The sequence below is a fragment of the Rhinolophus hipposideros genome, assembly GCF_964194185.1.
Source record: "Rhinolophus hipposideros genome assembly, chromosome: 21".
In the NCBI taxonomy this organism is placed as follows: domain Eukaryota; kingdom Metazoa; phylum Chordata; class Mammalia; order Chiroptera; family Rhinolophidae; genus Rhinolophus; species Rhinolophus hipposideros.
This window is the reverse complement of record NC_138067.1, coordinates 29,781,673-29,795,820: the sequence shown is the minus strand read 5'-3', so window position 1 is coordinate 29,795,820 and position 14,148 is coordinate 29,781,673.

The following is a 14,148-nucleotide window of genomic DNA, read 5'->3' as shown; positions in this document are numbered from 1 at the left end:
GGGATGTGATAAATTAAAAAAAAATTAAAAATAAAAGGAAAGCTTTCTTTCTCCGTCTCAAAATTTTTGTCTTCTCTGTCAGGAAACTCAGTGCTCTATTTAGCCTTCAGTTAATGCTAAACTTCACCTGGCTTAGAAATCACCCAATTAGAAATCACCCAGCTGCAAGCCGCAGAAACGGACTCTGGTTATTTTAAGCAAAAAGGGAATTTAGTGGAAGGATACCAGGTTTGTCAGGATTATGCCAGGGGAGGGAGGGTGAGAGGTCTGTCCTTCTCCACTTCCCTAATGGCAGGTGGGACACTGGTCCCCTTCCATCCACTTATCCACCCAACAAATAGTTATCGAGCGCTTATGTGCCAGAAGTTATGTAAGGAGCTAGGGGTGGGGTGGTGGTGGTGGTAGAAGCTGCCAGGCGAACTACCTCAGGTACTCCCTACAACCAGCTGTTTAGATTAACCATCGCCTCCCACCTCATTACATTTTTTTCTTAGTGTCTTGCTTTGGGCTCCCCCAGAAGCAAACCTAGAGACAAAGATTTGAATGCACGTGGTTTATGTGGGAGGTGATTACCACAGGAAACACTGGCAAAGGGAGCGAGGAAATGAAGCAGGGAAGGGAAGGAATGGATAAAAGGGGCATCCTTCAGTCATGACCACGGTGGGTCCTTGGAGCTCGGTCTTGCTGGGGAACTCTGCGGAGACAGTGCAGAGCAGACTCATGCCCACCAAGGGGAGAGGCAGCTGGAATATTGACCCAGCCAGCCTCCATCCTTCCCTGGGCGAGGGCTGCTTCTGGGACATTAACTCTGCAGTGCTCCCGGTTTCCCCTGCCACAGGCTGAGCAGGTGTCAGAAGCTTGGAAGATGCTCTGGCAGGGGTTCCAGGTTCTCTCAGGAAGCAGCTTTCTGCAGGAGAGGTGAATGCTGAGGTCGGGGTTGGGGACACAGACGGCTGCCACACTGAAGTCTATATTACACGTGCCAAACACTTGCACACCCACATTCTATTTGTTGATAACTCTGCTGTGCCCCATCCTTTGCATAACCTAAGTTAGGAGTACCCCAGACCTGTCTTTCTCTTCTCTGTGTGCCATTTCCTGTGCTGCTGGTGAAAGAAACCTCACCAAGATCAGAGAAAATGCTGTCTTGGACAGCTGCAAAGAATGAGGTTCTATTCTATATACCATGAAGTCCTTATTAGTTTTACCTTGTTAAATGTAAAATAAATCAGTCTCAGAGAACCACACAAAACAAAGGTACAGCTTAATGAATTATTATCAGGTAGGAACCCTTTGAAGCCAATATCTGGGACAGAGTGGAACTTGGTCACGCTTTCAGGGAACTCAGCCATTTCACCCTTCCTCCAAATGTACCCATTCTCCTGACTTTTTTGTTCCTATGTTAATCACGCCTTTACACACCACTCTAGTTGGGTCTGGCCCATTTTGTTAACTTGATAGATCCTTTAAATTTCTTTCATCTACAGCTTTCCCATCTATATTTGTTTCCTATTGCTGCTGTGTGAGGACAGAGCCAGGAGTGCAGTTTCCAGGCTCTCGCCCTCACGTGGAACGGTGCTGGCTCAGGCAGTAAATGGCCATCAACTGTGATTTGATGGCCATCATCTGTGGCTAGTTGGCTGTCAGCTGTAACCAGTGAGCCATTGGCCACTAATATAACTGCTGTGGCTACACTAGCAGCAAATGGAGGCTAGCAAGAAGATGGTGGCTGAGCTAGCAAGAGCGGATTGCAGTTAGCACAGCGGATTGCAGCTAGCAAGTGAGGCTGGTTGGTAGAGAGAAGTGGACGGCATATTGTGTGGCTCCTGCTCCCTGTGTCTCCAGCCCGGCTGCCAGCGAGAATATAGTGATATGACTCCCCTATCTATGGCTCCGTGGGTGTTCCTTTTTGCCCTCATCGTATCCTGCGTTCTTATGTGGGGAGCAGGACTAGAGACCCTGCATGCCACCTCGCACGACAAATGGTGCAGCGAGCAGAGTACAGTGCCGGCCAAAGCTCTCCGAAGGGCAGTGGAACAGTTTGTGCGTAAGAATACTCAGTGTCAGGAAGACCAGGAGGAGCAGCTGCCCGAGAGCTGGACCCCGTGGAGGGGTGGGAAGACGTGGACGGTTCCCCAACCAGCAGAGGCCGGAGAAAGCGAAGCTCGTTGCAGACCCGTGGGCTGGGAAGTGCTTGCTGAGGCCCTCACCCCCAGGTTGGGGAGGACTTGGAGCCCTCGCCCTGCAGAGAGGGCACACATTGTGAGGCTAACGCACAGCCCTGGAGAATGACTGTGGACTATGGGGAATGGGCTCCATCCCTAATTTAATGGACCGCTTGACTGTTTGCTTGGGAACATGCCACCATGTAGTGGAACTGGTGGATGTTTGCTTTTGTTCTCAACCGGCCGCCTTCAAGATTATATGAGAAACCCTGGCTGTGCCCAGAAAGACTGGTGGTACCCTGAGATATCCTGGCTGTGCCCACGAAGTCTGGCTGTGTCCAGAAAGAGTAGAGGTGCCTGGGGAGACTGGTGGTACCCTAAGAAACCCAGGAAGTCAGGCTGTGCCAAGGACTGGTGATGCCCTGAGAACCCTGGCTGTGCCCAGAAAGACTGGCAGTACCATGATAGCCCTGGCTGTGCTTGGGGAGACTGGTGGTACCCTAAGAAGCCCAGGAAGTCTGACTGTGCCCTGAAAGATTGGCAGTACCCTGAGAAACCCTGGCTGTGTCCAGGAAGTCTGGCTGTGCCCAGAAGGACTGGTGGTACCCTGAGAAACCCTGGCTGTGTCCAGGATATTGCATTCACCTCCAGGCTCCTCGCCCAGGGCCCCTTGCGGAAGATGCTTTCGCGTAGATTGTGAGGCGAGACCCTGTAGGGGTGGAGTATGGGGACAGAGCCAGGAGGGCAGTTTCCAGGCTCTCGGCCTCACGTGGAAAGGTGCTGGCTCGGGTAGTAGATGGCCATCAACTGTGATTGGATGGCCATCAGCTGTAGTTAGTTGGCCGTCAGCTGTAATCAGTGAGCCATTGGACACTAATATAACTGCCGTGGCTACGCTAACAGCTAATGGGGGCTAGCGAGAAGATGGTGGCTGAGCTAGCAAGAGCGGATTGCAGTTAGTACGTGAGGTTGGTTGGCAGAGAAGTGGACGACAGGTTGCAGATGTGTGGCTCCTGCTTCCTGTCTCCAACCCAGCCGCCAGCGAGACTATAGTGGTTTGACTCCCCTGTCTATGGCTCCGTGGGTGTTCCTGTTTGGCCTCACCATGTCCTGTGTTCTTGTGTGGGGAGCGGGAGCTGAGACCCTGTATGACACCCTGCATGGCATACTGTAACAGATGGTCACACACTTACTGGCTTAAAACAAGAAAATTGAAACCCTTACAGTTCGGGAGGTGAGATGTCTGTCCGTCTTACTGGACTAAAGTCAGTAGGGCAGCATTCCTTCTGGCGGCTCTAGGGGGAAAATCCATTCTCTTATCTTTTCCAGCTTTTAGAAGCCACCTGCATTCCTTGGGTCATGACCCCTTTTTCTATCTTTAAAACCAGCCTCAGCTGGGGTGATTGAGACTTTCTCATGCTGCTTCAGCCTGCCTTCAACCTGCCTGCCTCCCTCTTATAAGGGCCTTATGATGACATTGGGCTTACCTAGATAATCCAGGTTCAACTCCCCATCTCAAGGTCCTTACCTCAGTCACGTCTGCAAAGTCCCTTTTGCCCTGTCAGGTCACATATTGACAGAGTCCAGGGATTAGGACGTGGAGAGCTGTGGGGCCATTATCCTGTCGACCACTGCGTCCATCTGCCACCCACCACATACTTGTCTGTTGAGGAACCCCGGCCGGTTGACCTGTAGCATTCTCCACATTTGGGGGATTTTGCTGACGACTCACTCCAGGTGCACTTCTGCGTGTGCCTCTGTCCTCGGAATTTCCTGCAAACTGGAAGTGGGATCTGGAGGCTGGATGGGGCTTAGCCTCCATCCCTTTGCCCCTGTGTTCTTCCATCAGGAGTTTCCTAATGTCTGTCGGTCTCTTCTTGGGGTGTTAGTACTCACTGAGGCTCAGTGTCCAGACCCACGATTCCCTGGGGATTGCAAAACTGTGATATTCTCATCCTGTCATTTTCTTTTCATGTATTTGTTGGGGTACTCTCAGACAGAGAGGCTTTTCCTCAGCTACGATTTGTCACTGCTCGATTGCTTCCCTTTACCAGTTTTCAGAATAATGAACGGGTTCCTCATCATCCTCTGAAGGAGACCCACAAGTTTTTAAAAACATTTTTTTTTTTTTGTGAACTCATGCATGGAAACATAGATGGGTTTCAATCCATCTCAATATTATCCTTACTGAAGCTCTAGCTGTCACGTCATTGGCCAGGGCACAGTCTCTTCCGGCTACTTCTGAGTTCTTTTGGCACCCGCCCAGGAGACTTCCTTTGACAGTGAGTACCCTTGCTATTTGCGAAAACAAAATATACCAGCCTTGTCTTGCGTATTTCCAGCCCGGGAATGAGCTATTTCTACAAGAAACCCTGCTTTTAATTTTTTAAAAAATTAGGAAATGGCATTTCAAGGCCACCCCTGTGTGTCAGGCTCCCGAGATGACCTCTTTTTCGAGGTCTTTTCAGGGGGCAGGGCTAGCTAATATAAGCGTATTTTTAAAAATGAAATTCTTGGCTAATATGTACCATGGACCTCTGCAATGTCTACATGTAAATCAGTGGGTCATCCCATTTCGAAGCTTGATGTCCTGACTGTGCTAGTTGATTGGCAATTTCTGTCCTCTGAAAGGTGTAAATCCTGATGCTTCTCTTACGTGCATGTTGGGGAACGAAACAAGATTTCTGTCAGTCTATTAGACTTCTCATGTTTCCAGAGCCTTTGGGGACAACCAAACCTGGGACAAGTGTCACACGGGTGTTAGCTCAGAACCCAACCCCACCCTCCCGGCTTTCCCAGTGTCCACCCTCCCATCTCCTTGGTTGTTTTCATTTCTGGGCCCCAGGGGACGAGAACTTTCTTGAAGCTCCTGGAGGCATCACAACTCTTGCAGCTCAGAGCCCTCCCTCCAGTCCTCTCTCTGGGACTTTGGGGACCCCATTGCCCTGTGCTACCACAAGTTTTTCCCTCACCATCTCTTGCCAGGTCAGTACCTCGCAGCCTTCCTACTTGGTCAGTGGGATTCTCTGATCTTCCCAGCAGCCCCCAAATCTCCTTCCTACTCTCTCCCTGGAGGCCCACCCCTGAGAATCTTACTCCCAGCCATCCTACAATGGAGAGGGAGAAGCTTGGTGTAGCACATGCCACCCTATAATGGCATGTAGATTAGGCCACCTACCTTGGCCCTGCCACCCCCGTTTCAATAAGGACAGCGGGTTCTTCCATAACATTTGCTATGTACCAGGAAGCATTCTAAGCACTCTGTATTTTAAACAGTTTCCACCTTGCAGTCAGTGTAGGAGGCAGTGGCTATCACCTGCACATTTCATGGGTGAGGAGACTTTGCAGCCAGGGTGACCTAGGAAATGAAAGGAGGAGCCAGGTCTCATCCACTGACCATGGGGCTCAAGACTTGGCACTTCTAACTGGAAGACCACTTAATTACCACTGAAGACCAGCCCACAGCATCCTTTGGGGAAGGAGCCAGAACTTGCAAAAATAGATCAACTGGATACAAGAATGGAATCACCTCCTGGGCAAACCATCTGTCTCTAGAGCAGGAGTTCTCAAGCTAGAGCTGGCACCAGAATCCCCAGAAGGGTGTGTTAAAACACAGGTACCTGTCGTGCTGATACTGCTGGTCTGTGGACCCCACTTTGGGAACTACTGCTCTAGTGAACTTGCCCACACCGGGGAGAACAGGACTTGGCTGTCTGCTGCCCCCAGAACACATGGTGTGGCCGTTCCAACATGGTTTCCCATCCAGGTGGTCTTGGGATGACTTTATAGCTATGCTTTAAAACCTAATAAGTCCTCGTTTGTTAGAGATGCATTCTGAGGCATTCATAGGTGACGTATATGATGTCTGGGATTTACTTTAACATACTCCAGCCTCTCCCCCTGCAAAAAGTTGAGGGTAAAAATGAAACAATGGTAGTTGGCTTATGAGTCCAAAGAGGTTCGTTATACCACTTCCTATGCCTTGTTTATATTAGAAAGTGTTAATACTAAACTTTGAGCATTTAATGTGGAATGAAAGCTTTGGCTCCCCCGCCTAGTAACTAGTATATGAACTTGAGCTAGAAACTTGCAGTATTCGAGCCTCAATTCTTTCTGCTGTCCATGCAGGTGATGGCATTTTTCCAACCAGTTGTTGAGGAGACAGTGGGTGTTAGACATGTAGCATTCACCTCAGCACAATTCATAAAATTATCATTGCCCCCAATTATTTTGCTCTCACACAGTCTCCAGCCCAGGCCTGGCAGGGCAGCACCTAATGGGCAGGGGACTCACCCATCTCAAGGCACTTATTCAACGAGTTCCTGGGTTGAGTGTAGAACTTGCCAGAAGCCTGCCCGTCTAGGAGCAGGAGGAGTGGGTGTGGAATGTGGGGTGGAATGGCCATCGTACGTGTCCTTGAACATGAGGCCTCCAAGAAGTCATGGGCAGGAGGTCTGTTTAGGTGTCTTTTTATGTGGTAACCAGGTGTGGGGCAGGAACCCTGGAGTCCATTTCAAAGGTGGTTGCCAAACTGTCCCAGTCGAGGTGTTTTTTGGTTGGTGTTTTGTATAGTTTTGTGTTGACTTGGTTTTGTTAACAGAAACAGAAACAGTTTCTGTTAACAGTTTTGTTAACAGTTAACAGAAACTAATTTATGCTAGCTAGCCGAAGCCAAAGTCAGGGACAGCTCGTGACTGGGGATCATGGCAGCCAAGTCTCATCGCAATTGGAAGCAAGTCCTGGAAAGCTGTTAAGAACGCCAGTGGCCTGCCCCACCCCTCCCCTCCCTCGCTCCCTCCCTCTCTTTTTCCCTCTCCTTTTCCCTCTCTCCTCCCTCCTCCTCATATGCAAGGCAGAAGGTAGGCTCCACACAGGTCTGAGTCCCATCCCCTCTCTTCTACTACAAGCAGAACCCACTAATATTTGCCCAGCATTTTCTGTGTGCCAGGCTTTGGGAAAAAAGCTTCACTACCAGGATTTCACGTAATCATCCCACAGTAGCTGTAAAGGAAAGTGCTGTTTTCATCATTCCGATTTCCAGAGAAGGAAATTGAAGCATTGAGGGGTTCAAGAAAACCACACATTTGAGAGGAGAGGCAGAGCTGGGATTTGAATGGTCTCTCACTTCTGAGCCAGGCTCCTAGTCACCTGCCATATTACCTTCTGCCATAAAAAAAGACTGAGGAGCAAGTTCTTGGGGTAGGAGGGAGTCTGATTGGCCTAGCTTGAGTCGGGGGTCCTGTTTCTGGACCAGTCAGCTGTGGCCAAGGAGGTGGGTCTCAGAATATCAACATGGTGACTTCCAGGCCCAGCATTGCAGAGCAGTACTCAGATGGGGCAGTGAGCCTGGCACCTGGTCCCGGCAAGTTCCCATGTCTGTTCCCTTCCTCCTTCTTGGGTATCCCATTACCTACCTACCACAGACACACAAAATCTTGCTGCATTCATCTTCCCACCATGGAGTTAGAAGTGAGCTGAGTTCAAATCCTGCTTCTGCCATTTTCCTAATGGTCTGCTCTTGGGTAAATGACTTCACTTCTCTAAACCTCAGTGTTTTCATCTGTAAATGGGGGTTATGACACTGGCCTCTAGGGATATAGGGAAAATTAGATGAAATAATAAACCAGTCGAACCCTTCACTGGTTCCATATTATTTTCAGGGTTAGGTTCAAACTCAAGATGTGAGCTGGCTGGCAGCTCCTTAACTTTCTACCCTGTATCCTTCTACTCCCAGAGTGCCCCCTTTCTCAACTGCTTGCGTGTAGTTCCTCAATTTCTCTGGTCTATGCTTTTGCACATACTGTTCCCTCTGCCTTGGATGCCCTTTCTCTTCTTACACCACCTAACTTAGCTACCTTGCTCCCAATAGTGGGTTGAATTGTGTCTCCTAAAAGAATATGTCTATGTCCTAATCCCCAGAGCCCTGGAATCTGAGGGTGACCTTATTTGGAAATAGGGTCTCTGCAGATGTATCTAAGTTAAAAATCTTGAGATGAGATCATCTTGGATTTAGGATGGGCCCTGAGTCCAATGATAAATATCCTTATGAAAGAAAGGAGAGGGAAACCTGGGACAGAGACACAGAGGGAAAGGCCATGGGAAGATGGCAGCAGAGACTGGGGTGACACATCTACAAGCCAAGGAATAACACGGATTGCTGGCAGCCACCAGGAGCTGAGAGAGAGGCAAGGAACAGATTTCCCCGCAGAGCCGTCACAAGGAACCAACCCTGATGACACCTTGATTTTGGACCTCTGCCTTCCAGAGCTGTGGAGAATAAAATCCTGTTGTTTTAAACCACCCAGGCTATGGTCATTGGTATAGCTGTCAAGGGAAACTCACGCTCAGAAACTTAGCTCAAACATCCTCTCCCCTGAGCAGCCCTTCCTGATGGCTCACCCTGGCAAGATGCCCAGAGCTCAGGTATGCCTTTATCCTAGCATTTCCCATGGTGCCTGCGCATACCCCTGTGTGTCTCCTCTCTGGACAACAGGTATCTTTGTCTCTAATGGCTTAGACGACAGCATCCTGTCCCGGAGGAAAAGAATCCACAGTCTAGCAGGCCTTAATGCTGTCAACCACAGATGATATTTCCAGCACATAGGTGCCGGCAGGAAGGGGTCTGTTTGGGGGTTGGGCACCTCCCACCTTCTCACCCCAGGGCCTTTTCAGGAAGGAGTCTGTTTGGGGGTTGGGCACCTCTCACCTTCTCACCCCAGGGCCTAGTCACCTCTTCCCTGGTGGACACAAGAGGAGCCCTTCCCTGAATTATAAAATAGGGTTTATCCTGAAGGGCCTCCCCAACTTCCCTTTAGACCAGGGGCGTCCAAACTTTTTTCAACGTTTTTCACCAAGGGCTATATGCAGTAAAATACACAAACAGCCAGGCCACTCACTCGAGGTGAAGTACATATTGCCTCACCTGGTTTATTTAAGTAAACTAAATATATTTTTGGAATTTGCTGTGGGCCAATTAACAATGGATTGCGGACCGCAGTTGGCCCACGGGCTGCAGTTTGGACACCCCTGCTTTAGATGACCTTGCTGACTTGCGTGTGAATGTTCTTCTAGAAAATGACTTGGGACAAGCGAGTTAGTTAAACCTGGCAGCTCAAATGGAAAATGGCCTGAGGAAAGACTGTGACTTGTCCGTTTACCCAAGGAACAGAGAGATTGTGTAATTAAGTTGGTTCTATAGAAAAGCTGCTTCAGTGGGGTAAGGCCCCTACCCTTAGCCAAGTGCCCCTGGGGTCATGTTCCAGTAGCCTTGGAGAAGCCCTTTGTCTCGGCAGGCAGGGTTGGAGCCCTGTCCACTGTTTCCCCTCCTCACGACCTTGCTCTGAGGCCTTGTTAGAAGAGATACGGCCCACTCAGAGGCTGGGCCACTGTCCCCCTTGCCACTGTGACACAGCCCTCAGGCAGCTGCAGAGGTGTCCACGGCCTCTGCTGTCTCTCCAATATGAAGGTCTTGTGTGGCAAGAAAGAAAACTCCAGACTGGGGATTGGGAGGAGCAGGGCTGACCTCCTGCAGTTCCTAGAAGAATGGAAGAATGGGAGGTGGGGCTCTGATGTCCCAGTGGCCTTGGGTAAATTGCTTCACCCCTCTCAGCTTCCTCTGTGCAACTGGAGTAAACCCAATATGCTGTGTGGATGGTACCAGTGCCAGCTTCCTAGTTCTAATATTGTGCTATCGTTATGAAGATGGCACCGTGGAGGCGGTGGACCTCCCTGTACATTTCCTTGCATGTCCCGTGAATTTACCATTGTTTCAAATAAAAAGTTTCTAAAAGTTATTTTTGAAAAAGAAAAAAAAGACAGGCGGATGACCTTAGGATGAGATATAACCTGACTTTGACAATTAATGGGGGGGGGGGGAAACACAAATGTGTTCTTCCTACAATATTTTCTGGAAAGGCTTCCTATGATTTGTACTTCCTGGGAGACAAACAACAATTATGTAATATCTCTCTAACTCCGAATGCTGCAGATGGAAGAATGTCACCATCAAGTTAATATTTCACCCACAACTCAAACAATCTCTGTGTGCTCCTATAACGATACAAATTCAATGCTTTTTCTCACTCTTTAAAAAGAAGAAAAAGTTCTTACCTCCCAAGGACTCTGGAATCAGATTACTTAGATATGTATCCTCACTTTGCCATGTACTAGCTGGGTGACCCTTGCCAAGTGACTTGATTTCTCTGTGCTTCCGGTTCCCTCATCTGTAAGATGGGTGGGTGTCTTCCTCATGGGTTGGGATAGCTCAGATGAGTTGTTAGTTTCCACAAAAGGCTGACTGGGCATGTGGCAGCATTGTCTGCGCTCAGAAAGTGCTGGTTACTGTTAAAGTTGCCATGAGGAGTAATGAGGTAATACGGGGTGAATGCTAGGAATAGACAGAGCTCCACCTATTGCTGCCTGGCTGTGTGTGACCTTGGGCAAGTCACAGTACATTCTGGGCTTCTGTGGTCCTCCCTTGTGAAATGAGGTCTCTGTGTGGACATCGAGGAGACTGTCTGCCTGCTCCCCCATCATGGGTGAATTTTTGTGGGAACCCCTCCTTGTGCGCCATCCCCACCCCCACCCTCACCCCACCCCCATTGCCATGGCTGACAGGGGAGCGGCCTGTTCTTTCTTCAGCCTTCCCTTGGCCTCCATTGTTGGGCCCAGATCTGGGGGCCTTCCCCAGGGTGTCAGAGGGGCAGAGAACAGTTTTTCTGGGTGTGTAGGATGGAGAGTCTGAGCTGTCAGGGCCACATTTCACATCACGAGGAGACAGTCACTCTGCCCAGAGAAGCCAGAGAGACTGGGAAACGGACTCCATCCTTGGTTCTCACTGTCCCTGAAGCCCAGGTGAGGGACGCCCTGACTTCCCAAGCTGTGGTGGGTCAATTCCTCCTGAGAGGTCATAATAGCAATAACAACAACATCAGCAAGCACTTACATAACACTTACTACAAGCCAGGCATTATTCTGAGAACTGCATATATTGTAACATTTTTACTCCTCATAACAGTCCTGGAGTATCACCACTTCCTTTTATAGGTGGGGAAACAGAGGCACGGTGAATAATTCATGCAAGGTCACACACTAGCACGTGTCAGAGTCAGCACTTGAACCCTGTCAGGCCAGCCCCTGGCCGCTCCTCCGCCCTGTCCTTCCTTGCCGCCCTATTTGCCCAGCTGGTTGGAGCTGGGATTCTGTCTTCCCCACGAGCACAGTGGGTGTGCAGCCTGTCAGGCCCCTTCAATCCCAGCTTGGGGCCTCCAGTGCCCCTTCTGCGTCCTCCTGTCTCTTAGCCCCAGGAGACCCTGGACAGGCCTGAGTGTCCTGCCGTTTTCACACTCCTCATCTCATCGGGTCCTGTGGAAGGTTTGGAAGGTGTTACTTCCGCTCCACTATGGTGGACACTGAGGCTCAGAGAGGGTAAGCTCTGTGTTCAGGGGTACACAGCTGTGACAGCAGGGCCACCACGGAAACCCTGTTCCAAGCCCAGAGCTCTCTCACACACTGGACAGCTGGACCTCTTCTTAAAACTTAGTTTAGGTAAGAAGCACTGTCACCTAGTTTCCAAACCAGTCAGATCCCAGGAAGGGCTGCGCCAGCTCCAAAGGAGGGCACGGCTCCAGGCCTCAAAGCCAGGAAACACAGCCGCTGCCCACTTGGGCCTGGGGCACTTCTCTCACTGCCTGTGATCACTGATTTATCTGTGTGTCCCCCTCCAGACTGAACCTGGGGCAGGGACACACCAAGGAGGAAAGCAGGTGGGAGCAGGGGGAGGTTCCACCAGAACCTCTAACTTGGGGCTGTGGGACGGAGGGACAAAGCCCCGTGGAGTCAGCAGGCCGTGGTTCAAATCCCCACGACAGTGTGAACGATGTGTATGCCGTTTCTGGGTTCCCCTCCGTGTCTCAGACTGAAGCTATGACTGGCAGCATACATCATAATCCAAACACAACTGTATATATAAGCAAAAGAAAAGAGCACTGCCAACTACACTGAGTGAGCTTTCACCTTTCTATTTCAAACCGATTAGAAACCTCTTTCAGTCTTATTTAGACATAGATTTTAATCATGTTATCATTCCTGTACATACATCAAAAAGAAAACATTGGGAGGCCGGTGGGTTCTGTGGTTAGAGCACGTTGCTCATCACACCAACGCCACCAGTTTGAGTCCCACATGGGCCAGTGAGCTGCGCCCTCCACAACTAGACTGAAATAACTACTTGAGACTTGGAGCTGATGGGTCCTGGAAAAACACACTGTTTGTATTTAAAAATACAAATTTTTAAAAAAGAAAACCTAAGTGAAATAAATGGGCTAAGAAGGTATTTCCTAGGTTATTACACTTGTAATAACATTCAAATCGCTTTTCCACGCAGAATTGCCAGTCTCCAAGTTTTTCTGTCAGTATGGCCTTCGGAATTTCGGAGAGCACTGGTGACACAGAATTCCCCAGACGATGGTTCCTCTGTTGTTCCTGGAAGCTACCACCAAACTGCTTACACCTAACCTGCACATTTCAATGTGCTCACATGCGGGCAATGATGCCTGCTGTCTCTAACTATGACACATTCAACTTCAGGGATATGCACAGGTGAAAAACTGGGCATCTTGGATTTACCAACAAAAGGTGGTTAGCCCTTGGTAAATATTCTTGACAGAATGAATGTATGAATGAGTGAATGAATAGGGGATGAGTGAGTGGGAAAGGTAATCGATTACCCTGAACCTGAGGGGAAATGTGCCAGTAGAATTTACTGATGGATGAAGTGATAAAAATTATTTAGCCTTCAACCAGAGGTTCTCAACTGGGGCATTTGTGTTTCCAGGGCACTATTGTGCCAAGATAATAAGGAATTGTAACCATGCCTGCCGAACACTGACCATAATCCATCATGATCTCCCCAGCAACCCTGAAAGGCAGCTAATCTTATCACTCCCATTTCACAGAGGAGGAAACTGAGACTCAGAGAAGGTAAGCATCTTGATTGGGATTAGAACCCAGATTGACCAGTCTCTACTCTCTCTGCCCCATCTCATAAGCAGCGCCCCAGAAGTGGGAATGAGCTCAGTCCTGTCCCCAGAGCCCTCTGCAGGACTGTACACCAGCACTGTCCCCTTTTGGGCCTCAGTGTCTGGAGGGATGTGCTTCCACAGGCCAGAATTAGCAAAACAGCTGGGTCTCTGGTGCCCGATTTGTGGGTAGGATAGACCTGGCTGCTGGAATCTTGGCTCTGGTATTGACTGGCTGGGTGACTTTGGGTGAATTCTTTTAGATCTCTGATACTTACTCGGTTTCCCTGTCTGAGAGCCATACAGTGTGTGCTGGGCACACTCAAGCCTCTACAGGTTGTAATTGTTTGCTTTCATTGTGCGTGGCCGGCCATGGAATGAATAGCCCCTTACACTTGGTCCTCAGCCCCGATGAGCCTTGCTGCTGGTTAGACCCCCTCCCTGCCAGGAGCTTCAGCCAACCCCAGGCCCAGATCCCTTCCCGACCAATGAGATCCAGCCTCCAGGACAGGTGGGGCGCTGGGCATTTCACCGGTCACCCAAGCTGTGACCCTTGGCTTGCCCCACAGAAATCACATGCATAAATTCTGCAGTGTGGTTTGTGTCTGGAATGGACAGATATAAACCTCACTCTCCGAAATGTCTCCTGTTGGACTTGCCATTCTTGGATAGTCGTCTTTCCTTTCCATCGACATGAAGGTCAAAACCTTCATGTGTGACAGATGCCCGCTTCATATACCTTTTACATGAATCACTTGACTCATGTTCCACACGTAAAATCAAAATAAAAAACAAGAAAACAATTCTTGAGCAATACGAATGCCCAGATGCCCAGAAATGACACACAACAAAAGTCCTCTCAGCCATTAATCTCCACCTGAAACTGGCTTTCGAGTGCTTTCCAAGTGATTACAGATTGTATGGGGGAAAGAGTGTGTGCGTGGATGGGGAAGTATAGGGGGACA